This window comes from Protopterus annectens, chromosome 8.part0, assembly GCF_019279795.1.
Source record: "Protopterus annectens isolate FY-2018-M chromosome 8.part0, PAN1.0, whole genome shotgun sequence".
Lineage (NCBI taxonomy): Eukaryota > Metazoa > Chordata > Ceratodontiformes > Protopteridae > Protopterus > Protopterus annectens.
The window spans coordinates 878,368,600-878,396,109 of NC_056741.1; the positions used below are offsets into that span (position 1 = coordinate 878,368,600).

Sequence of the window (27,510 nt, forward strand, 5' to 3'; positions counted from 1 at the left end):
AAACTTACCATAAAAGTACATGTTCAAATGATCTTTGCTGCAGTAGCCACTCCCTCTTTCCATTCCTCTTATTTTGTGTATGTTGTGTATTGCCAGGTTGCAGGGATTGAATTTTATTTATCTAACATTATTCCATTTCAGGGCTCTAGCCTCCCTAATTCAATTAGCATGAAAGCTCTGAAGGTCTTTGCACCTAGACCACTGATTGGCTACAACAAGCTCAAGCTGTCCACGGTCTGGGCACATGGAAGGCACCCTAAAGATGTTCTTTGTATTTCAGTGTTGCAGTCATCACATTTGGGTTATCTATAAAGTCCATAAAACAGGAAAACCTCCCCAAAGGCAGCCACTTAAACAATCAATGACAAAAATCCAAAAAAAGCAGTTGCCACCAGTTTGTGAATGTTTTTATTCGTCTCCGATATAAAACCAGCAGGTAAAACAGCAGTTAAAACCACAAATAAAATCCAAATCAGTGTAAGCGCTTTCAGGTTATTACCCTTCTTCAGACTGCATTACTGGTAAAGACAAATATTTAAAATCCTTAACAACCAATCACTGTTCAGTACTGAACCCGCCTTTTTTAAGGGCGGGCTTAATGGGAATGACATCATTGAGGCCAGGAAATCTATAGGCTGTCAATTCTATGATCCACCTAGTTTCCTCAATTTCAGTTTTATTTACTATATTGCCCCCTCTGTTCCCTTTCGTTATAGTCCTAATAACCATAAACTGGAAATGATGTCTTGCAAATGATGAAATGTGTCTAAAGAGAGCATTATGTTAATTCTTCAGCCTTATGGCTGGCAAGTGATTCAATATCCTTGTTTTTAGCATACAATTTGTTTTTCCTATATAATAACAGTTACAAGATTGGCAGGTAGTTAAATAGATAACATTCATGGATCTACAATTAGCATTTACTTCGAAATGATTCAGTATTGAATAGTGATTGGTTGTTAAGGATTTTAAATATTTGGCTTTACCAGTAATGCATTGTCTGAAGAAGGATAATAACCTGAAAGCGCTTACATTGATTTGGATTTTATTTGCTGTTTTAACTGCTGTTTTACCTGCTGGTTTTATATCGGAGACAAATAAAAACTTTCTCAAACTGGTGGTAACTGCTTTTTTGGATTTTTGTCATTGGTTGTTTAAGTGACTGCCTTTGATGAGGTTTTCCTGTTATTTGGACTTTATCTTTGGACTTTGTGACATGGATACCTCACACACTATGGAGAAAGTAAGTGTTGAGCAGGAGACTGCTCAACTTTCTGCATTATTTAGTAATAGCGACAAGGACAGAAAGAGATTGACTGTTACAACTAATCCCCTTTTGCAACCGGATTTAAATGTTAAAACCTGTGATACTATTTTAAATCCAGTAACAACAGAAGCTAATCGTAAATTTGAAAAGACTGTGGCTGATTTTGTTAACAAAGTTAAATTGAAAAGGTTACAATGGCAACATAACCATCTGGAAGCTTGTTTGCAGTTTGGGGTGGTTCCACGAGGCATGAGGGTGTTTTGCATGCCGTCGCAAGGGGAACACCATCCTGAGCTGCTGGCGAGATGATAGAGAATCAACATTGAAACTGGCTTCTCCTACATGCGTCTTTTGTTGGAGTATTTTGCTCCAGAGGAACAAATGTTAAGTCATTTGGTGGAACTTTTACAACAGTGACTGGAAACTGAGTATAAAGAGAAAAGGTACATAAAGCGTATGGATGACTTATGTTGTACCTTTTCTACCATTGACTTAAAATTACAGCAACAAAAGGCTAAGAAGTTACATCGAAACCGCAATGATTTCATCAGTGGTCAAATCTTTGTTTGACTGAGAGAACAGACAAACTTATTAAAGGAAGCTCGAGATACAGTTACAGTAATGAAAGGAAGAACACAGATTCCACGGACGTACAGAGGGGGGAGTGCCAGCACTAATATGCGGTCTACCAATGGGAAGTTACGGAATGTATTACCGCAACATACTACTACTTCCCGTTTGTCTACACAACCAGATTCAGCCCAGAATGAGGCAGTAAATTTGGCAAATACTGTGAGTTTGCAAAGCGAGGGGACAGCTTGTGAAGTAGTAGCTCCTAGTAGGAATATACAAGGGGAAACCAGTGATTCAGCCAATACAGTTGGAAATTTGTCTTTGATGACGAGTAGTGAACACTACACACTTCAGGGAGCACGGCCCAAAGATAATCAGGGCATTGACAGCAAATGCCGTTGTTTTGCTACCCTACCAACTCCAGTCAAGAAAAAAGGGGACTGGACACGTCAATTGAACGAGCATAGAGAACTCAAAAAGAGGAGGACATTAGAATGACTGGTGATAATGACATTATTTTTAATTTATTTAATTATGTATTCTCTGTGGATGAGCTATATGTACTCAACAAGGGATTAACCTTTGTTCCGAGCACAGCAAGCAGTTTTAATGCTATAATTTTGGACATTGTAACATCAAATTCCTGCCAAATAAATTATGTTTGATGGTAATTCATCAACCAGGGTCACTTTGAGCCAACCCAACACTTTTGTTCCTGTCTTTAATCACACAGTTAATACGTTTATTAAGGTTTGTGAATAGGATGTTTTAAATTATTTATCTGAAGGGCGCAATACGAAACTTTTATAATTTGACAGATAAGCAACGACAAGCACTCAAGGGCTTACAGAATAACAGTGAGATAATTATTAAAAATACAGATGGGGGGGGCAGTGGTTGTTTTAGATAAGGGCTTCTACCAAGATAGATTGTCTGTTATCAGATTCTTCCATCTATACCCTCATCTCCCCTACTGAGTAGAATATTCTCAGAGGTAAGATATCAACTGAAACATTTATTGGCTGAAGGCCTTGTGGACAAAGATTTATTTGAGCTTTTGTGGCTAGAACATCCAGTTACACCAATTAAGGTCTTGCCAAAAATGCACAAGGACTTGACCAACCCTCCTATGAGATCTATAGTCTCTGGGAGGGGATGGTTAACAGAGAATTTTTCAATATGGTTGGATTGTTTATTAAGACCCTTTGTTATGGGATTTACAGAGGTGCTCAGAGATTCTGGGCACTTCTTAACTTCATTAAGAGAGACTATAGAAGCAAAAGATACGCAGCAATATATTATGGTAACTTTAGATATACAAATTCTTTTTACACTGGTCAGTAACAATTATGGCATAGAAGCGGTAACACGCTTGCTGATGGAAATGAATCTGTTGGGGGAGGATAAGTTGAAATTAATGAGAGAGTTACTAAGGATGGTCCTGGAGTATGTTTTTCTTTGTGGAGGGAATTATAGACAGGCACAGGGGGTGGCCATGGGTACCCCCTCTGCAAACACTTATGCCAACATGGTTCTTGTCTTTTGGGAAAGGCAATTTGTTCTAGGACAGACCAATAAATGGAGGCATAAGATACATCTATATAAGCACTTTGTGGATGATGTATTCTTCTTGTGTGTGTGTGGGGGGGGGGGGGGAGGCAGAACTTTTTAGTTTTGGTCAGTTACTTAGGAATCCACCACAACCTTCCTGAATTTTTCAGTGAATTATTCAACAACAGAGATAGATTTTTTGGACATCAGATTGCAGCAGGATGCACGGGGTCTTAAAACCATACTCCACAGGAAAGATTGTTGGAAGAATAGCCTGTTGGCAAGGGATAGTATGCATCCCCACTATACTTTCAACAACATCATTAAGGGTCAGTTAGGCAGAGTCTCGAGGAAGATTTCACAATTAAAATGGAACAACTGAAAGGTAACTTTATTCAGAGGGGCTATGAGGAGCAAAATGTGGAACAGACCTTTGCCAGACACAAGACTTATAGGCGGGATAGAATGAGCCCATGGTTTAAATCCAGGGAAGTGAACAGTCAGAAGAATTTAAATTCGTAATCACAGAATAAAGGTCTAAGATGTAGGCTTACTTATAGTAGCAATATGCATAGGGTCTGTGAAATAATTGGGAACAACTGGAAGATCTTGGCCTCTGATGAGTAGATGAGAGCAATAGCTGGCACTCGGCCATCTTTTGGTTTTAGGAGAAACAAGACCCTGAAAGACCTGCTGGGTCATGAGGGTAGTGGTGTCCATAGACATATAGTGGAAAGGAAAGGGACTAGACCCCATGGTTCCTGCAAGGCGTGCTGCTATATAAATTCACATACTGACTTTATTCACCCTAGCACATGAAGAAATTATCATTTTGAAGTAAATGCTAATTGTAGATCTATGAATGTTATCTATTTAGCTACCTGCCAATCTTGTAACTGTTATTATATAGGAAAAACAAATTGTATGCTAAAAACAAGGATATTGAATCACTTGTCAGCCATAAGGCTGAAGAATGAACATAATGCTCTCTTTAGACACATTTCAGCATTTGCAAGACATCATTTCAAGTTTATGGTTATTAGGACTGTAATGACAGGGAACAGAGAGGGCGATATAGTAAATAAAACTGAAATTGAGGAAACTAGGTGGATCATAGAATTGACAAGCCCATAGGTTTCCAGGCCTCAATGATGTCATTCCCATTAAGCCCTCCCTTAAAAAAAAAAGGCGGGTTCAGTATTGAATAGTGATTGGTTGTTAAGGATTTTAATATTTGTCTTTACCAGTAATGCATTGTCGGAAGAAGGGTAATAACCCAAAAGCACTTACATTGATTTGGATTTTTACTGTTTTAACTGCTGTTTTACCTACTGTTTTTATATCAGAGACTAATAAAAACATTCTCAAACTGGTGGCAACTGCTTTTTTTGGATTTTTGACATTTGGGTTATCTGCCTGCAAGCAACCCTCAGCCGGCCTGAATACCAGAGTCTTGGGATTTCTGTGTCAGATGCTGTCGCTTCTTCTATGACGTCAGGTCGTCAGGGGTGTAAAACATGCAGCCGATGCCATTACATTAGTGTTTCTTGCCGTGCGGTGCCCAAAGCCGAAGCAGTTCGCAAGTGTCGGTCGGCAGACTCCTAAAATTTTCATTTTCGAGTTTCAGACCTGAAGTCTTCTAAAAGATAAGTACCCCGTTGGGGATCCTTTTTTCTTGCTCTAACCGATGTCAGAAAAAATTAATAATTGTCTTGCCTGTGGAAATCAAATACCTCATAGAGATTTTCATTCTTACTGCATCACCTGTTTAGGCCCAGACCACGACATCCCTCACTGTCAGTTTTATGCCTTGTTCAACACCCAAACTATTCGTTGTCGGGCTATTTTTGTAGCTAAATACTTTCGCTCTCCGTACACCGAAATGGCTTTGTTAAGCCATCCGACTACCAATTTTCCGAAAAAACATAAGGATAAAGACAGAGACAGACCACATAGGACCAAAACTGCCGACGCTTCCATTAAGCTAGTCGCCCGTCCACCAGCACTCAATGAGGTGCTTTCGCAACCCCTGATACCTGCTTCTACAGATTTGCAGGCCTCTACTGAGACCCATTCTGAGTCCGGTATGCCGCAAGATGCTTCTTCAACTATGGAACCTGCGGATGTCTCTACCTCAGATGGGTCCAGAGCCGCTGTGCAGGCACCGGCTTCTGAGGGTGTATTCAGGCCTACAGATTTTCATATTAAACAGACTATTTCTTTCAAGCCAAAAATACCGAATTCCTCAGGCCTAAAGTTCGCAGTACGCCTAGAAAACCGATGACCAAAGTGCATTCTCAGGCCCACTTGTATCAAAAACAAATGATTAGAATGGCTGAAGACCTTATTACCGTAATTAGGGGAAGCCAGCCTTCCCCCTCTAAGAGACCTGTAACTGATTTTCTTTCTGATTCTTCTGATCAGGAGTCTGATATCTCTGTTCCTTCTGATTAGCAGGACATACCCTTATCTACCTATGAGGATTATGATGCAGAGGATTCCATTCCCTCTGCTTCCCCTCCAGAAGATTTTTCTTTTGGTGAAACCTTGCATACCCTTAGGGAGCATTTCTGCTGGGAAAGCCAGGACTATTCTCAGTCCAAAAAGAGACTCGGGGAATTTTTAAACCTGCCTCAGCACAGGCCTCTAGCTATCCCTCCCATTCTGGGGATTGTAGATGTTTTCTTGGAATCCTGCCTTACCCCAGATACTTTGCCTCCAGCTCCCAGGAAACCTGACAGGTACTATATAGTACCTGACTCTCACAAATTCCTCTTCAAGAATCCTACTGCGGCTCCAGAGACCATTTCCCAAGGACCAAAAGGCATTAAGGCTACTACTGCCAAAAATCCTACCCCTTCTGACAGGGATTTTAGGGCTTTAGACAGATGGGGTAAGAAGGTATACACCTCTGCTACTCTGGCTATTAGGGCTTTAAATCGCCAGTTTCATATGTTAAAGTATCAGCAGCATATTATGAGGCTAATTAAACAGAAAATGATGTTGATTCCGGACTGTGCAGAATGCAAAGATTTACGAGAGTTAATGCATTCTGCTGAACAAGTTGGTAAACGTACTTTACAGTGTGGTTTTGATGCTTTAGAAGCATCTTGCAGGGCTTCTGTCACTGAGTCTGTACCTAGAAGGCATGCTTGGCTAAAGGAACAAAACTTGCCAGATCATGTAAAAGCAAAATTACTGGCTGCACCCTTAAACGAAGAGACTTTTTGGCAGTAAGGCAGAAGAAGTCCTCAAAAGAATGGAGGAAAAAGCTAAATCTATGCAAACTGTTAAAGATTTCTTACAGGTACAGCCACCTAGATTCAGTAAGCATTGGCCTTCAGATAACTGGTCCTTTCCAATCCCTTTCAGGCCTTCTCAGTCCAATCCCAGGGGCAGCAGACCACCAAGACTTCAGTCTCAGGTTATGCACAGAGCTAAGCAGTGGGGTGCTCCCACGTCCAAAGCAGGGAGTAGTAAGCCACCCCCCTATTGTAAAATGTCACAATGACTTATCCTTAACTCCTCCAAGCCTTGCTCAACTACTTGCACCTTTAGGAGGAAAGTTCGTCCTGCATGCAAAAAACTGGGAATACATTACCCAAGAGAAATGGGTTTTAAACATTGTTTCCCTAGGATACAGATTCCACTTCCATTCACTCCCAACCTTAAGTGGATGGCCATACCTCCCCCCAAATCAGTGGGCAGATGCCCAAAAACAAGTGCTCTGTCTCCTCAGCATCAAGGCTATTCAGCCTGTCCCAGCAGAACAAAGGGGACAAGGCTTTTATTCAAGAATGTTCCTGGCTCCCAGAAAAGAAAACTCCTGGCATCCTATCCTGGATCTGTCTATTCTCAACACCTTTCTGGTGGTTCCAAAATTCAAAATGCTAATTCTCCAACAGCTGCTTCCTATGCTGGCCAAGGATGCCTGGATGGCAACCCTAGACTTAAAAGAAGCTTACCTGCACATCCCCATAAGGGAATCTTGCAGGAAATACCTATGCTTCAGGGTAGGCTCCATGCACTATCAATTCTCTGCACTTCCCTTTGGCTTATCTACTGTGTCCAGGATATTCACAAAGTGCCTAGCTCCAGCCATTGCATTTTGCAGGCAGAGAAGTATTCAGATTTACCCATACTTGGATGATTGCCTGATTCAGGCGGAAAGTCAGGACTTGCTATTACAGCAGCTGGCATTTGTAGAGAGACTTCTAACTTCACTGTGGTACACCATCAGTGAGAAGAAATCACACTTAGTATCCTGCCAACAGATTGTATTCCTGGGAAGCAAGCTTGAACACAACTTCCCAGATGGCATTCCTCACTCCAGAAAAACAAATTTATTTGACAACCTACTGGCCTCAAAAACCCAGCTATCTGCAAGGAAAATATTGCAAGCTCTGGGGTTCATGGCCTCTTGCATTCTGTTAATTCCATATACAATACTACATGTGAGGAAACTTCAATGGTATCTAAAAAGTCTATGTTGTCAACATTCTTAGGACCTGGAAACAATTCCTATCATTCCTTGTCTAAGGGCAGAGTTCCTTTGATGGGCAGAGGCCTGCAACCACAACAAGGGACTCCCTTTCACTCTACCCCCTGCCACCCAAACCCTAACAGAGGCATCAGACTATGCATGGGGGCTCACATGGCAGGGCAGTGCATTCAGGGCAAATGGAACCCAAAACAAATGCACCTGCATATCAGTCAAAAAGAAATGTTAGCTGTACAGAATGCTCTGACAGCCTTCAATGACCTTATTCTTTCAGGACAACTATTGGTAAAGACCGACAACACCACAGTTATGTGGTACATAAACAAGCAGGGAGGAACCCATTCCTACCCACTCTGCAGGCCATGGCTCTGTAGAACACAGCCTTAAGCAACCAAGTGTACCTACAAGCTCAATTCCTGCCAGGCAAACAAAATTCACTGTCAGACGACTTAAGCAGACATCTCACTGACCCACACGAATGGAAACTGGAACCCAAAATATTCAAGCTTTTGAGGAACGAGCAACCAAGTGCACCTACAAGCTCAGTTCCTGCCAGGCAAACTAAATTCACTGGCAGACGACTTAAGCAGACATCTCACTGACCCACACGAATGGAAACTGGAACCCAAAATATTCAAGCTTTTGAGGAACAAATGGGGGACACCAGAGGTGGATCTGTTTGCCTCCCTCAGAACTACCAATTGAACAAATACTGCACCAGAACTCCCCACAGTCAAGCTTGGAAAGTGGATGCCCTGTCCTTTACCTGGGAAAGCCTCTCAGTCTATGCCTTTCTCCCTCTGCCTCTCCTCTCGAAGGTTCTACTAAACGTCAAACAGGACAAGCCAAGGACAATCCTGATTGCACCAGACTGGCCACGCCAGCACTGGTACCCTTTTTTGCGCAGTCTGACAGTGCTACAACCATGGCACCTGCCTCAGACCTCTTCCCTGCTATCTCAGCAGGCAGGCCAGATTCTGCTTCCTCAGCTTCAAACCCTGAACCTGGCAGCCTGGCTATAATCCCCTGAACTCACCTCTAGCAACCCTCAGTAAGCAGGTGCTGGATGTCATTCTTGAGGCAAGGAGGCCTAGTACTAGAAAATCCTATTCAGAAAAGTGGAAAAGATACTGCTCCTGGAGCCAGTCTCAGGGGATGGGCACTACAGTGCCCAGCTTACCTCATATACTAGATTACTTAACAGAAGTGCTCCACAAGGGCCTATCCTTCTCTTCAATTAAGATTCATGCCTCAGCCATCTCAGCTCATTATAATACTGAGCCACCCCTCTTCTCTCATCCTCTGGTAAAACAATTCCTTAAAGGGGCCAAAAATTTAAGACCCCCCCCCCCCCCCAGGAGAGCTCCCACTCCAACCTGGGACCTTAACTTTGTAGTGGAAAAACTTACTCTTCCCCCTTTTGAACCAGCTGCTACAGCAGAGTTGAAATTCCTCTCTTTGAAAACAGCTTTACTTCTAGCCATCACTTCAGCAAGAAGTGTCTGAACTGCAGGCCCTTATGGGAGTGGAACCCTTCATTATCTTCCATGTGGACAGGGTTTTCCCCTCAGGACTAAACCATCTTTTATGCCCAAGGTGGTGTTTAGTGTGACCTTAAACCAGACCATTCATTTGCCTACTTTTTTCCCTAATCCTCAGAATAAATGGGAAAAGATACAGCATTCTCTGGACGTGCATAGACAGCTTAGATTCTATTTGGACAGGACTAAGCCTCTCAGAAAATCTGACCAGTTGTTAGTCAGCTTTGCTGCAGGGGCAGAGGGGAAGGCCATTTCTAAGCAAACCATTTCCAAATGGATAGCACTCTGCATCCATTTCTGCTACAAGCACCATGGCAAACCTACCCCACAGGGGATAAGAACACATTCCACTAGGGCTGCATCTACCTCTACTGCATTTCTCAGAGGAGTCCCTACCAGGGACATCCTGGAAGCTGCAACCTGGAGCTCTGTACATACTTTTACCAAGCATTACCACTTGCGTATCTTTTCTAAATCTAGAGCTGGATTTGCCGCAGCAGTCTTACAGGACTTGATTGCAAGCCCTAATGCTTATTAATCTACCACCACCCTTCCTTAGCTTTGGGAATCAACCTAAATGTGATGACTGCAGCAGTGAAACACGAAGAACATAGTACAGTTGTGTACACTTACCATAAATGTAGATGTTCGAGTGTATTCACTGTTGCAGTCCTGGTTACCCTCCCTCCAGCCCCCTGATTCTTTGCTTTCTCCTATCCTTTTGGTTTGGCACATCTTATACTATGTGTATTTGCTTTTTGCTGGGGCTGTTCCACACCATATAATTGCTATTGTAGGGGCACCTGACATCTTGGTCAAGAAAAACTGATGTAATGGCTGCATGTTTTATACCCCTGACGACCTGATGTCATGGAAGAAGCGACAGCATCCGACGCAGAAATCCCAAGACTCTGGTATTCAGGCCGGCTGAGGGCTACCTGCAGGCAGATAACCCAAATGTGATGACTGCAACAGTGAATACACTCAAACATCTACATTTATGGTAAGTGTACACAACTGTACATTTTGGAAGCTGAACAGTTCTTGTATCCTAGGCAGGTTTTGACCCATAAAGCTAAGGCTAGTACAGCAGTGATCATTCCAGCATCTACTGTTATACCAAGTTTATTTGCACAGTTGTACTTAAGTCTTTGCAGTCTGTTTCCTGTATCCTTTATTCTTCTCTGTTCTTGCTGTTCAGGATGGCCCCTTCACAAATCTCCGTGACATGATCTTGTGCATCAGTATCTTGTCCTATCTGCCAGTTCTAGTCTCATGTTAGAACTGCTGTATCTCCTGTAGTGTTTGGAAATCTCTCTTCTCTTCCACCCCGTGGATATTTATAGTGGATTTCCTTTGGATTCTTTCCAGCAGTCTGCAGTTCCTTTTCTTTTATGGCATCCAGAACTGTGCACTGTTCTTAAGTTGTGATCTGATTAGGTCCCTGTAGAGTGGAAGCATTACTTATTTGTTTTTCTTACGGGTTATCCCCTAAGAGTATACCCCAGTTTGCTGATGTCATTACTCTCCCGTTCTGCTTTGGTTAGTCCAGTTGGAGTGTGATCAACATCCAGACCCTTTTCTTGATTTGTTTATAGTCATGTCATCCCTAGTCAAGTCTTTAGCAGGGTTTTTGTAGCCAAGATGTACTTTGCACCTTGTGAAACTCCTCTGCTGCATTTGTGCCTACTTGGTCAAACTTTTCTGATTGTTTCTTGTACCCCCCCCTCCCCCCCCCACCAACAAATTCTCCACTGATGCACCTATCTTTATGTCATCAGCAGAGGCTGATCCTGTTCTCTGTATTCCATCAGGTATGTCTGAGACAAGCACAATGGAGAGTACTGGACCCATGACACATCACTGGAGTACTTCCCAAGTCACTTTAATAATTCACAATGTTTTCCATTTCAGCACCATCCTCTGTGTCCTGCCATTTATCTGTGCAGCAGTTCAGGTCCTCATTTGTGGTCCTACCTCATTCTCCTCCAGTTTTCTTATCAGCCTCCTGAGTGAAATTGAGTCAGAAGCTTTGATAAAGTCCTGATAAACCATGTCATTTTAATTTGAAACTCTGCCATAAAACTAGATTGGGCTTGACTGTGCTGGTTACTGTCCTGTAGAAACAATTACATCCTTCCTGTCTAGATTCCCTGACTTTTCTCTTAAGCTATAGTTTTCTTTTCTTTCTTTCTTTTTTATCTGCTTCTCATACTACTATGTGAAAGTGCCACACCTGCTGTCCTCTGGCATTTCTGCCTTTACAAGTGACCTGTTGTAGATCTCCATGACAAGACAGCACAATGGTCATATTCTCGAAGACATTGGGAGGCAGCCCATCTGGTCCTTGTACTACACCTGCTGCCCCCTCTGACTAGATAGGGAAAGATAAGCAAAAACATGCTTACTCAGTATGGATTGCTGTGAAGCTTGTCTTCTGCCTACATTTCCCTTGGACGAATGAATTTTTTTTCTGACTCTTGATGAAAATAATAATATGTAATAATGGCCATTTCATGATTTCCCTAGGCTGATAGTTGTATACTAGGCCTTTATAAGTCTAGACATGCAGTCCAACCCAGCTGTGTCCCTATGTATTATGGGCATTTATTACGAGGGGGTATGTTACTTAGAAAGTTTTTAGAGGCATGTGGGGGGTGGACATGTTACTTTGGGCCTTACAGTCTGCCTCTGTCTATCAGAGACATGGGTGCCATACACAGGATGAATTTCCAGTAATCCCATCTTTTGGTCAAGGTTGCTGTTAAATAGGGTCAAGGATGGACTCTGCTTTACATGCATGAGGAGCCTGTTCTGGAGCATGTGGATGCTCTGAGGCATGTATCTCTCTGCAACATGTCTTATCTATGCTACAAGCAAAATTTAAATCCTTGGAACTAGTGGTTCACATGGTGTTCGTTTGGTGGATATGCAAAAGGTCCATCACAGCTGGATCTGAGGATGCCTTGTATGATATGCCAGGTATAGATCGACTTTTAGTAACCTGCAGGAGACATAATATAGAAACAGGCCTTTAAGGTGATCAGTACAGGACAATGTGTTTTTACCTTGGATTCTCCTGGTAAGGAACTTTTGTGGGTGTTCCAGTTGTTGCATGTTTTTGGTCAAGTGCATGCTGAAGGGGGCATTATACTCAATGATGTGTCTGCTGAGGGATGCATAAAGTGGTAATATGACTTCCTTGGACCTGGATGCCATACTGTTATGAGTTGGGAGACATAGAATGATTTTCTTACTACCTTGGCCACATTTCTGTCAAAAGCCAGATTAGTGTCTACATATGCTCCCAGATTTCTGACTACTGGGTAAACTCTTAGGGGTGTCTTATTGATGCAATAATTAGCCTGGGTGGTAGTTTTCCCTAATGCTCCATAATGCATTTCTTGGCAGTTTGTGACTTTGACACCAGTCATTTTTTCTTTGTTAGACTCTCCTGTAGATGTTCGTGTGATGAGGAAATCTGTGATAGCTCCCAGTATATATTCATCTGTGAAATTGGTCACCCAACGGCCCTTGACATTAGGCTTTACCTCAAAAAAGTAGATGCCAAATAGGAGTGGTCCTAGCATGGAGACCTGTGGTACGCCTTTAGTGACACTGACCAGTCTGTTAGTGGAGCTGGTATATTCTTTTACTTTGTCTGCTTAGTTTTCTTCCTGAAAGGGCTTTATCTGTCCTTTGTAGCTTAATTTGCATTATTAACACAAGTTTTGGACACTTGGAGAAACTCAAGTTGTTGTTGTATGTGAATTTAATAAAATAGTATGAATGAAGTAACACACACACCTCTCCCTTCCATTCCTCAGGCACTTTGGCAAGTGAACTGTTGAAGCTCTCCATCAGAGGGCTGGACAGCAGAGTAGCCAGATTCTAGAAAAAAAATGAGGCAAATCATCTAGCCGTTGCACTTTACCTAAAAGTGCCCGGTTCTTTCCTTAACTTGTCCCTCTGTATGCTTTGGCATGTCCACTGATCATTACACTCATAACTGACTCCTTTCCAGAATGGCAGCCTGCCTTTACATAACTTTTATGAAGACTAAAACAAATTGTTCATTCTTTGCCTGCACTTTCTCTCTCTCTCTTTTTTTTTTTTTTTTTTTTTTTTTAATGAGCATGGCTGAAACTCTGTCTTGCACTCTTTCTTTCCTTCGTATCTGCTTAATTCCTAAAAAAAAATGCCTTGTACTTCTTTTTTATCCCTTCTGATAAAAATGTGTGGATAAGGTATCCAAAATTAGGTCATACCTTGCATCATGAATCTCTGATGAGCTTAGACATGGTTAAGAAGTGGAACCGCAAGGGATTTTAAGGCCTGTCTTAAGCTGTGCCATTTATGAAGAGACAATAAATGTGGATTAATATTTGTCTTGCATACTGCAAACTGGCCCTTATTCTGCAAAGGTTGTTGCATCATGCTTTGAGGTCACTGGCTTAGTGATACTCCAGGTAATGGGAGCTTCATTGCAGTTACTTCTTTCCAGCTATATTAAAATAGACTTTAGTTACCCCACTGTTAAAAAGCTCTTTAGATCTTTAACATATTGAATACTTTTGTCTTCTCTTGAACCGTAATCATGAAGGTGATTTCCTGAAAGATATATTCCTATTTAGCATCTCCAAATCCTGATCCTTGTCGCTCCATCTGTCACTGCAAGCTGTGAATGAAACTATCCATACAAGCGTTTTGAATGTTCTCTGTGTGTTGAGGGATCATCTGTGATATTACATCATGGTCTTTCGTTGTGGGATTCTGCATAAATTTGCCCTCTGGGGAATATTTGACACCATTTTCAACCGATTTGCCTTTTATCTTGGGGGAAACACTTGGCAACTGGCTCCAAGTTTAAATTCTTCCCACAGCCTCACATTTACTTGTGAGGTTCTGCCTATTTCTGTTTTCTCTCCCAGTTTGTTAGCCAAGTGCATGTTTCTGCTAAGAGATGTCATGTTAAGGATGTCATTTTTGGGCGTGGAGCCTTGGAATTTTTGTTAGCTATTACATACCAGTACTGAAGGATCTAGTGTTGCCTGTTGTATCTTTTTATTTTAATCTTTGTATTTTCATTTTAGGTACATCTGAAGTATTATTCCCTGATAAGGCACTGCAACCTGGAGGCAATGATTCAGGCACTGATTTCTGTTTCTTACAGTAGTGTATACCAAAGACAGTCTGATAATGACCTTTTATACTTGCAGCTGATGCAAATCTCCCGAGCCAAGAGCCCAACTTATAGTTCCTACTGAGAATATATTAATATATGCTGTGGAACTACACTAGCTGTCAGGTATGGCTTGTCTGCTAGGTGGTAACATATATTGTGTTTTGTGTGAAAGCATCTGTACTGTTTGTAGAGTAAGCATCTGTATACTGTTTACTTTTGCTACATTTTTTCCCTGGATTCCACTAAAAATAGGATTTCCCAGCTGGACATTTCAATTTAAAAATGCAAGAGAAATACAGAAAGGAAGGAAGAAAAAGAATGAATGGAAGAAAAGTCAGTCTGTGTTGGGCCTGATGTGTGCTGTCATCTAGAGCATGATGAGCAGAAATGCATAAAGCATGCAGTGTGTCTGGAATAATGGCCGTGTTCATATACATGTCTAAAACTGGTCAAAACTACCTGTCAGTTGACAGAATAAGAAACAAGTGGGATACCACCTCTCCACCTACAGTCAGAAACTGTTTGTTTAACAGAATGTGACTGATGAGTGGAAGGTTTCCTTATGGCTTCTGGTTACCTCCAGAGTTTCCCCAGGAAGATAAGGTGGGAGCAAGGAATCTAAACCGCGAGCAACTCCATGGATCAGAGCCTGTTGCTGCCCCAACCCTACAACTGAAATTTGTTGATTTATACTGAGCATTGGTGACTGCAGCCACTAGCACATCACAGACCATTGCAAACATTGTTAGGTGTACTGATATGAAGATTTTGCCATTCTTCAAGCGCAGATGATACAGGAAGGCCCACATCTGAAACTCTACTGCACTCTGTCCCAGCCAACTAAGGTCATAATCTCCTTGGCTGTCAGTCCAGACAGGACTACCAGCAATACAGAATGTCCAGCTCTGCCTCAATAAGGATATTTTTCTGAGCTGGTTACAAAGAGGACTTCTAGTTAATAAGAGTACCAGGATTTACACTTGCCAAAGTGTGCAAGCCAGGATTGCTACCAGAGAGTCTCTCATTGGGATGCCAGAAGTAGTTTGCCCTAGTAAAGGAGCACCTGAATGTCCTCCACCTGCAGGATGTGTGGCACAGTGACTGTCATCCTGGCAAACTGTCTGAGAGCAGAGGATGCATCAAACAGCAGCACTCTGCCCACTCAGACTGATCTGAAGGAACCTTCTGAGTGAACAATGGACATTGTTGCTCCAGAAAGTGTAATTCATGCCTATGACACCACGCAGCCAACCTGATGATATCCTGGGGTAGTCTACATTTGGAACTTGATGAACACAATGTACTTACTGAAGTCACTGACATCCAAGATGGTTTTCGTCTCCTGCCCCTTCAGAACTAGAAAGGAATGACAGTAAAATCCCTGTTCACAGCAAAATCTCTTCTTGCCCATCTCATCCAAAGCCTTGGACTCATGCTGTAAAATAGAAGGGTACTGTGCTGGCTGGGACCTATGCTAGGCAATGAAGTCAAATAGGGTTGCCTAAGGTGCTTGGTTACAGTCCTTCTATTCTCTGCTGAAGGCTTACATAGAGCATCTGCCTTTTTGAGAACAGCAAAAGTAGAATCCAGATTCTTCCTGGTTTTAAATGTATAATCCATTTTGACAGGCTGTATGCTTCAGATGATTGAGACTCTGGTACTCATTCAGGCATTACTGGGGAGGAAGGTAAGGGGATCATAGACCAGTTCATAAAAGACTTCATAGCGTGATGGATTCTGTAAAAGAGGGGAAATTCGAGAGAGCTTAAGGAAGGAAGTTTGTTGTCCTAATCTTTCTCCAAAGTAATGGCCTGTGAATCCTCTGTGTCCCCTTCCCAGATCATAAAACAAAGAGATAGTCCACAGGAATGTTATCTGTGGGATAGGTAGGCCCAAACTCAACTGACACACAGGGTAGAATGTTTGATGAATGAGAGATGGGACTTCAGCTTCAGGAAAGGTGTTCAGTAGAGAGAGTGCTGGGGAGGAAAGGGCCTGCACATGGTGTAACACTAGTATCAGTCCATGTTCCCCAGTGATGTGATTTCATGAAGACCGGTCTTAATAGATGAAAGCTAACAGCTCAACAGGAGTTCACAGCAAGAGAAGCATGCAAAGCCAACTTTGGGAGCAGCCATACATTCAGGAGGGTGTGACACATGTCTGTCTTCCTCCTCCTAGACCATCCCTAAATGTTGTGGCACCTACTTGAAATTATACAAATAACTCTCATTCTGAGCCCTGCATTGGGCATCCTCAACCACTGCCATCTTGAGCAAAGTCATGTGGCTAGATCTCTAACTTCTTACTTCCCCATTTCTATGTAGCCAGATTGCACCGCTGGCACATACATCACTTCTTGTCATAATGCTTCTCCCACACAGAGTAGAAGTCATGCCATTGTGGATTGTAACTCATGATCTGGCAGATGCATGAACACTAGTAGGAGGATTACAGATTTTTAGGATGCTAAAGCTGCACTGTTCCACAGAAGATGTAAGGATTGAGGTTATATATATACCTCCCAAGGCAGCTGTAGCAGAGATCTGCAGACTGGCCCACACTAGTCCGTCACCTGCACAGGGGAATGAATGGGTCTGAGGACTCTTCTCTCAATGGAGAAATGAGTGAGTCAGTTGGGTGCAGGAAAGGGAACCATTGTGCCAATCTTGCAGACCCACCCCCCCCCCCCAAAATAAATAAATAAATAAAAGCAGCTTTATGAAGCCCAAACATTGTCTTCTACAATATTTAAGATGGTTTCTGGAAAAAGGGAAAAGGCTTCAAACTTGTTTAAAATCTTTGTTTTTATATGTGTTGTATCTAAAACATTACCTGCTTTAGATGAAGGCATTCTTAGAGGAAAACATTTTAAAATGACTAAGTTATACTTTTCAAATAATAAATCAGTTTAGATGAAAATCTTTTATGCCTCTCATTTTACTTGCATACTTTTTAATGAGGTACCCCTTCCTCTGGCATTGTCAAATCACATTAATATGATACAGCATCGATGGCAATGGAAATGCATATTTAATTATTAGCACCTAATGAAAACCGTTATATAGCAAGGTGTGGAGAGGAGATGGATTTGGCTCTTAGAACGTTATTATAGAGTAGAGTGAAACAGTTTGTGTCTTCATATCAGAAGGCATTAATTGTATTGCCTATTTTAGCCAGCTTTTTACATCTATGGAAAGATGATCTAAACCAGTAGATTGACACTAAAAACATTGACAGCAAAAGGTCCAAAAAAAGATTGAAACCTTAATACGCAAGCTCAGAGGCATAACCTTGGATCATGGAAAACAAAACTACTGTTTCATTTACTTGGGGGGGACAAGCCCCTTTGCACTCCCAAGTTGAGGGTCTGTTCCCCCCACACCCCTTGCTACTTAAATGTTCTAACTCCAAGATCGCATAATACTAGAGAAAGGGCATATTCTACAACCCAGTACTGTAGCGATCTCATACAACTGCTGATCATCTGTTTTGTTAAAAAAAATGTGTCAGCAAAACAGATTTTATATATAATATATGGTTTACAATCAAAACCTGGAAACAGCATCGGTCGATGGGCATTTGGTCAGCTTGCTGTTTCCAAGTCTGCATAATGTCGAACCAAAAACGATAGACTGCATTACAGCAAACGGGTAGTGTAGGTCGATATTTTGGGTTCGACATTGTGTAGGGAGGTCGCAGTTCAGTGAGGAACAGGGAATTAGCCTATTTCCTCATTGTAGTGTGATCTTGGAGTTGGTATATTTAAAGTGTAGGGGGTGTGGGGGGGTGCAGGGGGGGCAGCCCCCTGCAAAATAGTACAATTAACGTACCGTTGAGTGTAACAGTACATTAATGTGCATAGTTCGGGTATGTCACTTCCGACGTTCTACCTTTTAGGCATGTCGGAAATCGACATTTTCCATCTGTATTGTGGTCATTTGATGGAAACATTTTCAAGGATATGATAGTAAACCGATTTTATTTATATATATATATATATAATATGTAAATGTAGTGTGTGTGTATATGTATGTGTATACATTTATATTTATATGTTGAAGTAATGATTTGGAATTCAGGATATGATTATAAATTATTAATTTTTTGCCATATTTGCGGCACAGAGGAATAAAACCTTGAGTGTGACCCAACTGACTTTAGATTAATTAGCAGCTCGGGCACTGGAAGAGCCAGCTGTTGGGGGATGGGAATGAATGGCTTACATCCACTTGCTTGTCCTGGGAGAGGGAGACAACAAGGTTCTCTGCTGTACTGACATTCCAGTGAAGGTTGGGTTTCATAGTGAAAGGCTCCAGCAGCAAATGAGCTGAGTCTGGATTGCACACACCAAACACTGCACTCTGTAACTGGGCTGTTACCTGTGGAAGTGTCTGTTTATGGGCCAGTATTGCAGCTGCTCCTGAAAGCTGCTATGGAAATATTTTGTTTAGGGCACCCTACAGATGCCCCCTTTTGACATCTGGATGATAATTCCTCCTCTGTGAGGCTGTCTTCCCCTCCTGTACATTGAGCATGACAAATGTATGTAAACACTCTTGCCTCTTGGGTGCCACTGAGGAATAGTTGGATTAGTTGAAGGAAATGCTTCATGATCTTGTAGCATTTGGGGAAAAAACATAGGAAGAAGCTAGTAATTCCTTGATGAGTACTGATCTCCCTTGTGAATTGCTCTACCTAATTGTCTTTCCATTTCTCTGCTTATAATAGGCAATGGATTTCCATTCCACAGTGATCTTTCTTTCATTTTTTTTATTTTTCTCTTCTCTTGAATCTGTGCAGTAAGACCTTGTAAGCTGATTGCTTCCTTTTCTTGTCAGCAAAACCATTGCAGAACTTTGATTACATATTAATGTTACTGATGATATCACTGTTGCAGAGGATACCAAAAGGGAACACGCTTCATTAAAATCGTACAGTATATGTATAGATAAGTTAAAAGTATGAAAATAAAAAGACACAGAAAAACTCTTGCTGTATATTACAGCTATAAACAATGTTATTCACAGATGAATACTTGCCTAGCTGCCCTGAAAGGACATCGTAAGCTTAGCCAGTAACCTGGGATTAGAATCTAGCCCTCTACCTTTTGTATATGAAGTAAAGGCCTTTAACAATTATGCCAGACCCACTAATTCAGTTGTTGTGTATTCAGTGAAGACAAAATATATTAGTCCATGTCAGAAGCATGCTTATGATCTATTGGGATTCATTAAAGATTATATTATAGGTTAGTAATTTGAATCCTGTGGGAGGGTAAAGAATTGGAGGTGTCACAACATATAATTAAATAAAGGTAAGAGACAAAATTATTTGGTTATTGCACATCACTGATATTTGATCATAAACTTTTGATCCCTGTTCTGAAATGTAACTTGCTTGAACCAGCCTGCAGAAATACAAAAAATTGTTCCACAGGGAGGAAAATACGTGACAAGTAATTTGTCAACAGATGTGGAGGATGTTTTTGGTATACTTAGTACGTACTTTGTGGATGACTGCTCATGTGCTGGTGCATGTTGGTTAGCAGATTGGCCATGTTGACACATTCATTCTTATGGAGGAGAATGTAACTGAAAATGAACTGCTGGCATTCTTTTGTATTTTAAGATTCATCCAGCCTAATTTTTCCAGACCTACACAGTGATGAGTGCTACATGGTAGCTCAGTTGTGAAGTAAAGTTCTCTGTTATGTATTGATCTAACCAACCAAAAACTAATCATTCATGCAGTAGTTTTGCAAACATCACTGGACACACTAATGTATAATGAACTCCAGGTGTCAGCTGCAATTTATTGTATGTAGCACTCCCGAGGTTTTGATCAGGACTTGGCTGTTGTCTACATGCTTCTTAAAGCTAACATTTTGTGTGTTAGGGCCCAAGTAATTCCAGATAGGTGCCACCTCAGAAGGACTTTTTTTTTATTTTGTGATAAACCTAGTGCAGTTAAGTCTGCCATTTTAAGGAGCTTATCAGATCCAGCCTGAAGGGTCTCAGTAAGTGAACTCGCTGTCAGTGCTGTGGCTTAGAGGGGATGAAATCTTGACTCTGTTGAAGACTATCCATGTTCAGTTAACAGCATGGGGAATGGGGGCACCAGACTTAGGAGTGTGGATGTAAGCAGCCAGCAACAGCTTGCCCATCCTGGGGGTGGGGGGAGGGGCAGATGTTTAGCTCACCGCATTGGTAACACCCTGAGGAGTGTAGGTGTATCGCCTAAGTAATGACTCTAACTAGCCCACACTTCAACCATGCACAGCTTACCAGGGGACTGGCAGGCATAGAACCATTCATGCACTCTCTGTGATCAACAACTGCAGAGCTGTCAAGCTGCTATGAAGAAGAGTTGAGGTAGGGAAAAAAACTGATACATGGACGTCTGTTTCTTCTCCCAGCTCTCACCCCCAAAGAAATGAATGGACCATAGGCCTCTCACCTCTAGGGAATGAATGAGCCAGATGAGCAGCTTACATGATAATAGAATGTGATGGTCAGCAGGGGATCTGCTGCATATAATAAACTGGTGTCATGAGTGTATTGAATTAAGGTACATTCAGTTACCTATATAACTAAGTCTGAGATTGCACAATACCAGGGAAAACCTCCCTTCTCACTCTATTCCATAATATCACCACTTAAAGCACTCTTCTAAGCTATTCTGTCAACGTGCAAGCTATTCAACCAATATTGATTCAGCTAACATGCAGTCAAATAACTTGTATTTTGACCACATGGGGAATATACACACATACACTTACTTAAACCAATAGAATCATCCAGGATATGTTCTTGCAAGAATAGTTAAGTGCATGCAGGGAAGGATCCTTTGATTTCATAAAATAATGACAGTGACTCCGTGATTAATGAAACCGTGCATGGAGGACTTACAAATCTTCCGTACAGGAACACTATCGGAATCTCAACAGATCAGGTAGGAACAAATGCCAGAAAGAAAGAAAGCCGGATATACAATACTATATCAAGAAAGATTTTAAAAATTAGGATGTTATGTAGTCCTATCTCGCCGTAATTCTTGCTGGATGGATTCGGAGACTATATTCAGCTCTGACTTGGCCATTACTAAAGCTCAAGAGTTTTTACTGGCTCGAAGCTAACCCCTATCCCATGGTGCCTCATGTCAATTCCCCAGATCTTGTTTGCTGCAAAAGCTTCAAGGTTGTGTCTTTCTGGCTTGTTGGCTAAGTAATAGATTTATTACTAAATCTTGTCCTATTTTTCAACTTTTCTTATTCTATTACAGTCTTTATTACTGTTATCTCTTTGTGTGACTGTTCTGAGAATTTTTTGACCCCTATTTTTCCACTTGGGATTGTACGACCCGTTTAAGTTAGAGGGCTGTAGTGCCGTTTAAGTTAGAGGGCCTTTCTTCCCTGAGTGTGTGTTTAAAAAAAAAAAAAAAAGTTTACATATACAATAGACTCTTTTGTGTCTCTTACTATCTTATTGTTACCTTAGTAGTTGGTTATTGTTGTTGCCTTCTCTAACTAGGCTATAGTGTTTCAGTCAGAATGTCTAAAGAAAAGGATAGAGAGCATAAGGATCCATCACCCTTCGGGGTTTAAAAAGTGTGATAGATGCTCAAAAAAAATGTCTTTGACAGACAGTCACACCAGTTACATGTACTGTTTAGGTGAAGCTCATTTGCAAGAGCCCAGTACCTTTTGCCATGCGTTTTAGTACCAGAGTCTTGAATGAGATGAAACAAAAACTCATTAACAGGGTTCTTATGACCAGTTCCTTCAAGGAGCAGCTGGAACTCGGTCAGGTAGCTGCTAAGATTTAAAAACGTAAATCTTCAGCCCCAACTTCGGAGCCATCGAAAAAGACCAAAGCGTTGGAGCCAAGGAGTTCCGATTCAGCTTCTTCACCATCAGTACCGTCGGTTCCTCGGTGCCGAGGCAACCTTTGGTACCGAGACATTTACCTGATATTGATCCCGTATCACCTACTTTGAGATCTCTTATTTTGGAGAGGAGGAGATGATCTCCTTCTGTCTCCACCACATCCTTCAGGACACTCTCAGATGAGGACATTGAGAGGGTGGTGAAGAGGTTGCTTTCAGATCCAGCTCTGGCAAAGAAATTGGCCCCTCCAGACCCAAAGGCTTTGGAGTTGACCCTTTTACATGCCACTGCTCCTCCTCTGACTGCTTCGCTGTCAGAGCCCATCACTTCAGGTTCTTCAGTCTTGGATTCGTCATTTCCGGGGATCCTCCCTACTTCCTCAGAACCAATTACTCTATCCTCGGTGGCTCAGTCTGAAGCAGAGGGATCTGGGAGCCGACACTCTCGAGTCGACTCCGTGGGGGACAGTCACCTTGGCTTTTCTTCCGAACTGACCCTCTCTCTCGGTGCCTCGGTTCGACTCAACTCTGCTCCCACATTTGCTTCGGAACCTTTCCCCCTGGCTAGGAGCCAACCATCCATCTCCTCGGAGTGGAGGTCTTCAGAGCAGGGGAGAAAGGCTTTTGAGGCAATAGAGAAGGCTTTGTCCTCTGCAAAAGCCATGCCTTTGGAACCTGTGTCCCACCAGCAGCAGTCAGCAACCTTTTCTCCCCTGCTGCCCCCCCTAGCGTAGGGGACCAGAGACCCAAGCAGCCTCTGTTGAAGGTGCCCCCCTTCCGATACCTCCCCAGATTATCCCACTGGAGAGTTCCCTTGGAAGAGACTATGTAAGAGGAAGCATGTTGACTCACCTGAGCTGTCACTTCTGACACTGATTTGGAGGAATCTGAAGGGTCCCCTAGATCCCCCTCTGAGGATGTCTCCTTTTCTGACCTCCTAGAAATCCTTAGACAGAGGGGTGACTGGAAGACCTCTAACCCTACTGAGGACAGATCAGTGTATCTTGAGGCCTTTGGTTCCCGACCTTCCACCTCCTGGGTGACACACTGCCTTATCACCAACTTTTAGGGGTCATATCGCGGAAAGCCTGGACCTCCCCAGTCTCGGTGGAGCCCGCTCCGAGGAGGCCAAATAAATTCATGACAGCACCTGAAGATAAGACTTTTCTTACCAAAGGAGTTCCCATTGATACTATGGTGGTAGCAGCGGCCACCAAGACGAAGTTATCCAAAACATCTTCTAATATCCATCCTCCTAACAAGGAGTCTAGGACGATGGATAGATATGGGAAGCGTACCTCTTCTTCAACGGCATTTACTCTAAGATCGCTGAATTACCTTACCCACTTTACTCATCTTCAGGGGGATCTCCTAAAGGAGTTCAGAGATGCCCTCTAGGGTTCAGTAGCTCCGGTATCCATGGATAAGGTTTCTGCACAGCTTTCCACCCTTGCGTCGATAGCTAACTCCTCCATGAGGCTGATATCATATGCAGCAGATGGAGTGAGTAGGGCAGCCGCAGCAGGAATATCTCTCAGACGACATTCTTGGATGCGTCTTTGTAATTTCACAGAATCCTTCGTCTTCCTTCACTAACGTCCCCTTTGATGGTTCATCTCTTTTTGGACCCCAGGTGAAAGAGACTTTGACCAGGTGCGAGCAGGAAGGGAAAACCTTATCTGCCGTCGGAGTCCGTTTCTCCCTCTCATCTAGACCCTATCCCAAGCAAAATACAGGAGTGAAAATGCGGTTCCGTAAATTCCAAAAAGGTTTCCCTCAGGCACAAGGTCAACCCTCCCCTAGAGGCAGATGGGGAGGATATAATGGAAGATGCCGCCTTCACAGCAGAGAAGGTCCGCAACATCAGGGGGATAGAAAACCTTCTCTGATCGTCCCTTCCATTGCCCCTGAGGGGTTACCTGACATTCCATCTCTGGAGGCAGTCGGGGGTTGTCTATTCATGTACCCAAGCACCTGGCTAAACATTTCACAAGATTGTTGGGTACACACCATAATATCCAGAGGTTATCTGATTCCCTTTGTTTCCGACCCCCCAGCAAACCGGACTCTACCAGATGTGCCACCCATTCAGCTAGACCGTGTAACATCCGAGGTTATCTCGTTGCTGCAAAAAAGAGTCATCCAAGAAGTCCCCACAGAGCAAATAGGATCTGGAACTTACTCTCGATTCTTTTTAGTTCCAAAAAAGACGGGACTGGAGATCAATTCTAGATCTCCGCAGACTCAACAAGTCCATAAAGAAATCGAAGTTCCGAATGATCACTCTGCAGTCGATATTTCCCTTTATCGGGAAAGACAATTGAATGTGCTCAGTAGATCTTCAGGACACGTACTACCATATCAAAATAGACAGGCACTCCAGGAGACACTTGCGCTTCCGGCTGGGAGCCAGTAATTTTCAGTTCTGAACACTGCCCTTTGGTCTCACTGCAGCCCCCATAGTGTTCACCAAATGCATGGTAGTGGTAACGGCTCATCAGAGACATCAAGGATTCCAGGTGTTTCCATACCTAGACGACTGGCACCTCACTGCTACCACCAAGCATCAACTCATCAGTACCAGGAACAAGACTCTATTCTTGTGCGCCAGTTTGGGCATCACACTCCACCTAAAAAAAATCAGCCTTATCTCCTTCTCAGCACATTGTATTCTTAGGCTCAGAAGTAGACACAACCACCATGTCAGCAAGACTAACACCAGAAAGAGTAGAGTCTCTACGCAACCAAGTCAGATCCTTGCTAAACAGTCACAAAGTTCAGGCCAGAGTAGTCCTTCAAGTCCTAGCGACTATGGATTCCTCCATCCTATTATTTCCTCTAGCCCATCTACACATGAGAATACTTCAGTGGCTGCTATTTGCCCAATGGTCGATGCAAGACCTTCCATTGTCTCATCAGATTTTCATAACAAACCCCTGCAAGAAGGATCTGACATGGTAGTTGCATGCAGAACAACTTCTCTTAGGTCATCCACTTGTTCCTCCCCAAGAGAAAGCAGTTTTGACCACAGATGCTTCCCAGATGGGGGGGAGGCATTATCTGGGAATGACAGTCCAAGGTACTTGGCAGAACCACTTGCACATCAGTGTTCTGGAGATTAGAGCAGTGCTCTATGGGTTGCAAGCACTTCACAGCTCTCTTCCCACCAGGACAGTTGCGATCCATTCAGACAACTTGTCTGTCGTATGGTACATAAACAAGCAAGGGGGGACCAAATCTTACCCGCTTTGCTGAGAGGCCTTAAGAGTTTGGAAATGGACGATGGAGACACAACGTTTTCTGGTAGCAACGCACATCCCGGGGAAATCAACTGTGATAGCAGACAAACTCAGCCGAGCAATTCTGATGCCTCAGAGTGGTCCCTGAATTCAGAAGTTGCGAAAGAGATCTTTCACAGATGGGGCCAGCCTTGCTCGGACCTATTCGCCACATGCACCAAATGAAGCAGTTACTTTGCCCTAATTCCCCATCCGGGGATGTCACCCAGGGATGCTCTAGTCCATGATTGGCACCCGGGACTTCTTTATGCCTTCCCACCTTTTCCTCTCATCCCCAAGGTAATACAGAAAGCAAAACAGTTGAGGAGTACCCTGATCCTTATTGCTCATTACTGGCCTCAACAAGTATGGTTTTCCTTCCTGTGGCCCTATCTTTTGGAGGAACAATCTCCAGACCTCCTGATTCATCAATCGAGGCAGTTCCACCCCACCATCCACACCATCAAATTGACAGCATGGCTGCTCCAGTTCCACGAATAGCCAGGTGCGTCTCCCTCTCCCCTTCAGTCAAACATATTCTGATCTGATCCCATAAGCCTTCCACTCTGAAGTTATACTCCAGCAAATGGAAAAGGTTCTCTATTTGGGCTATAAACCAAGGCCTAGATCCCCCTGTACAGCTCCTATAGTGTCTATTTTATCCTTCCTTGCGTCAATTTTTCCTGAAGGAACTGCAGCCGCTACAGTTGGAGTTCAGTTAGCTGCAATTTCTAATTTCCGTTTTGGCTTCATGGGAAATCCTATCATGTCACACTCTTTGTGCAAAAGCTTTTTAAAGGGAGTTTTCCTTCTCAGGCCTCCGATCAAACAGCCATTAAAACCCTGGGACTTAAATTTAGTTCTCACATCATTAATGTCTGCACCATTTGAGCCCTCTTCTTCATCAGATCTGAAATTGTTATCTTGGAAAACACTATTCTTAGTAGCCATAACCTCGGCTAGGAGAGTCTTAGAAATGCAAGCTCTTACTATTCGACCTCCTTACATTATTTTCCACAAGGATAGTCTCTCGCTCAGGACAAACCCTTCTTTTCTTCCCAAGGTATGCTCAGAGCATAATCTCAACACTACCATTGAGCTACCAGTGTTTTTTGCAAACCATTCTAATAAATCTGAGTACAGACTGCATAAATTAGACGTTCACAGAATTCTCAGGTTTTACTTGCACAGGACAAAAGAGTTCAGAAAATCAGATCAATTATTTGTGTCCTTTTCGGACAAAAACAAGGGCTTGCCTGTTTCTAAGGCTACTCTCTCAAAATGGCTTTCAGACTGCATTTCCTTTGCTTATCAAACTGCTGGCAAACAATTACCCAACAGAGTAAAAGGCCATTCTAGTAGGGCAGTATCTACTTCATGTGCCTTTAGATCTAGGCTCCCAATTGATACTATTTGTGCAGAAGCTACTTGGGCAAGACCACATACTTTTGTCACTCATTACAAATTGGATTTGGCTTCCCGGGACAGGTCATCCTTTGGGTTCACTGTGCTGAAGAGTCTCTTAGCTTGAGCCACCCGGGATAAAGGTGCTAGTCCCGCTGTCCCATCCAGCAAGAATTACGATGAGATAGGACTACATAACATAAAGAAGTTATGTGCTTACCATAACGTTCCATGTTTGTAGTCCATCTCGCCTACATTCTTGCGTCCCTCCCTCCTACCCCCTTCCTGTTTCTGGAGGATCTGGTGGACTATACTGGCACTGT

General features: G+C 42.7%; 1 protein-coding gene across 2 annotated transcripts in view; it reads left to right on the forward strand.

Moving 5' to 3' along the window:
* The window catches only part of PQBP1 (polyglutamine binding protein 1), a 429,608-nt gene that overhangs the window by 248,396 nt on the left and 153,702 nt on the right, over positions 1-27,510 (forward strand). The gene's annotated exons all lie outside the window — the stretch shown is intronic.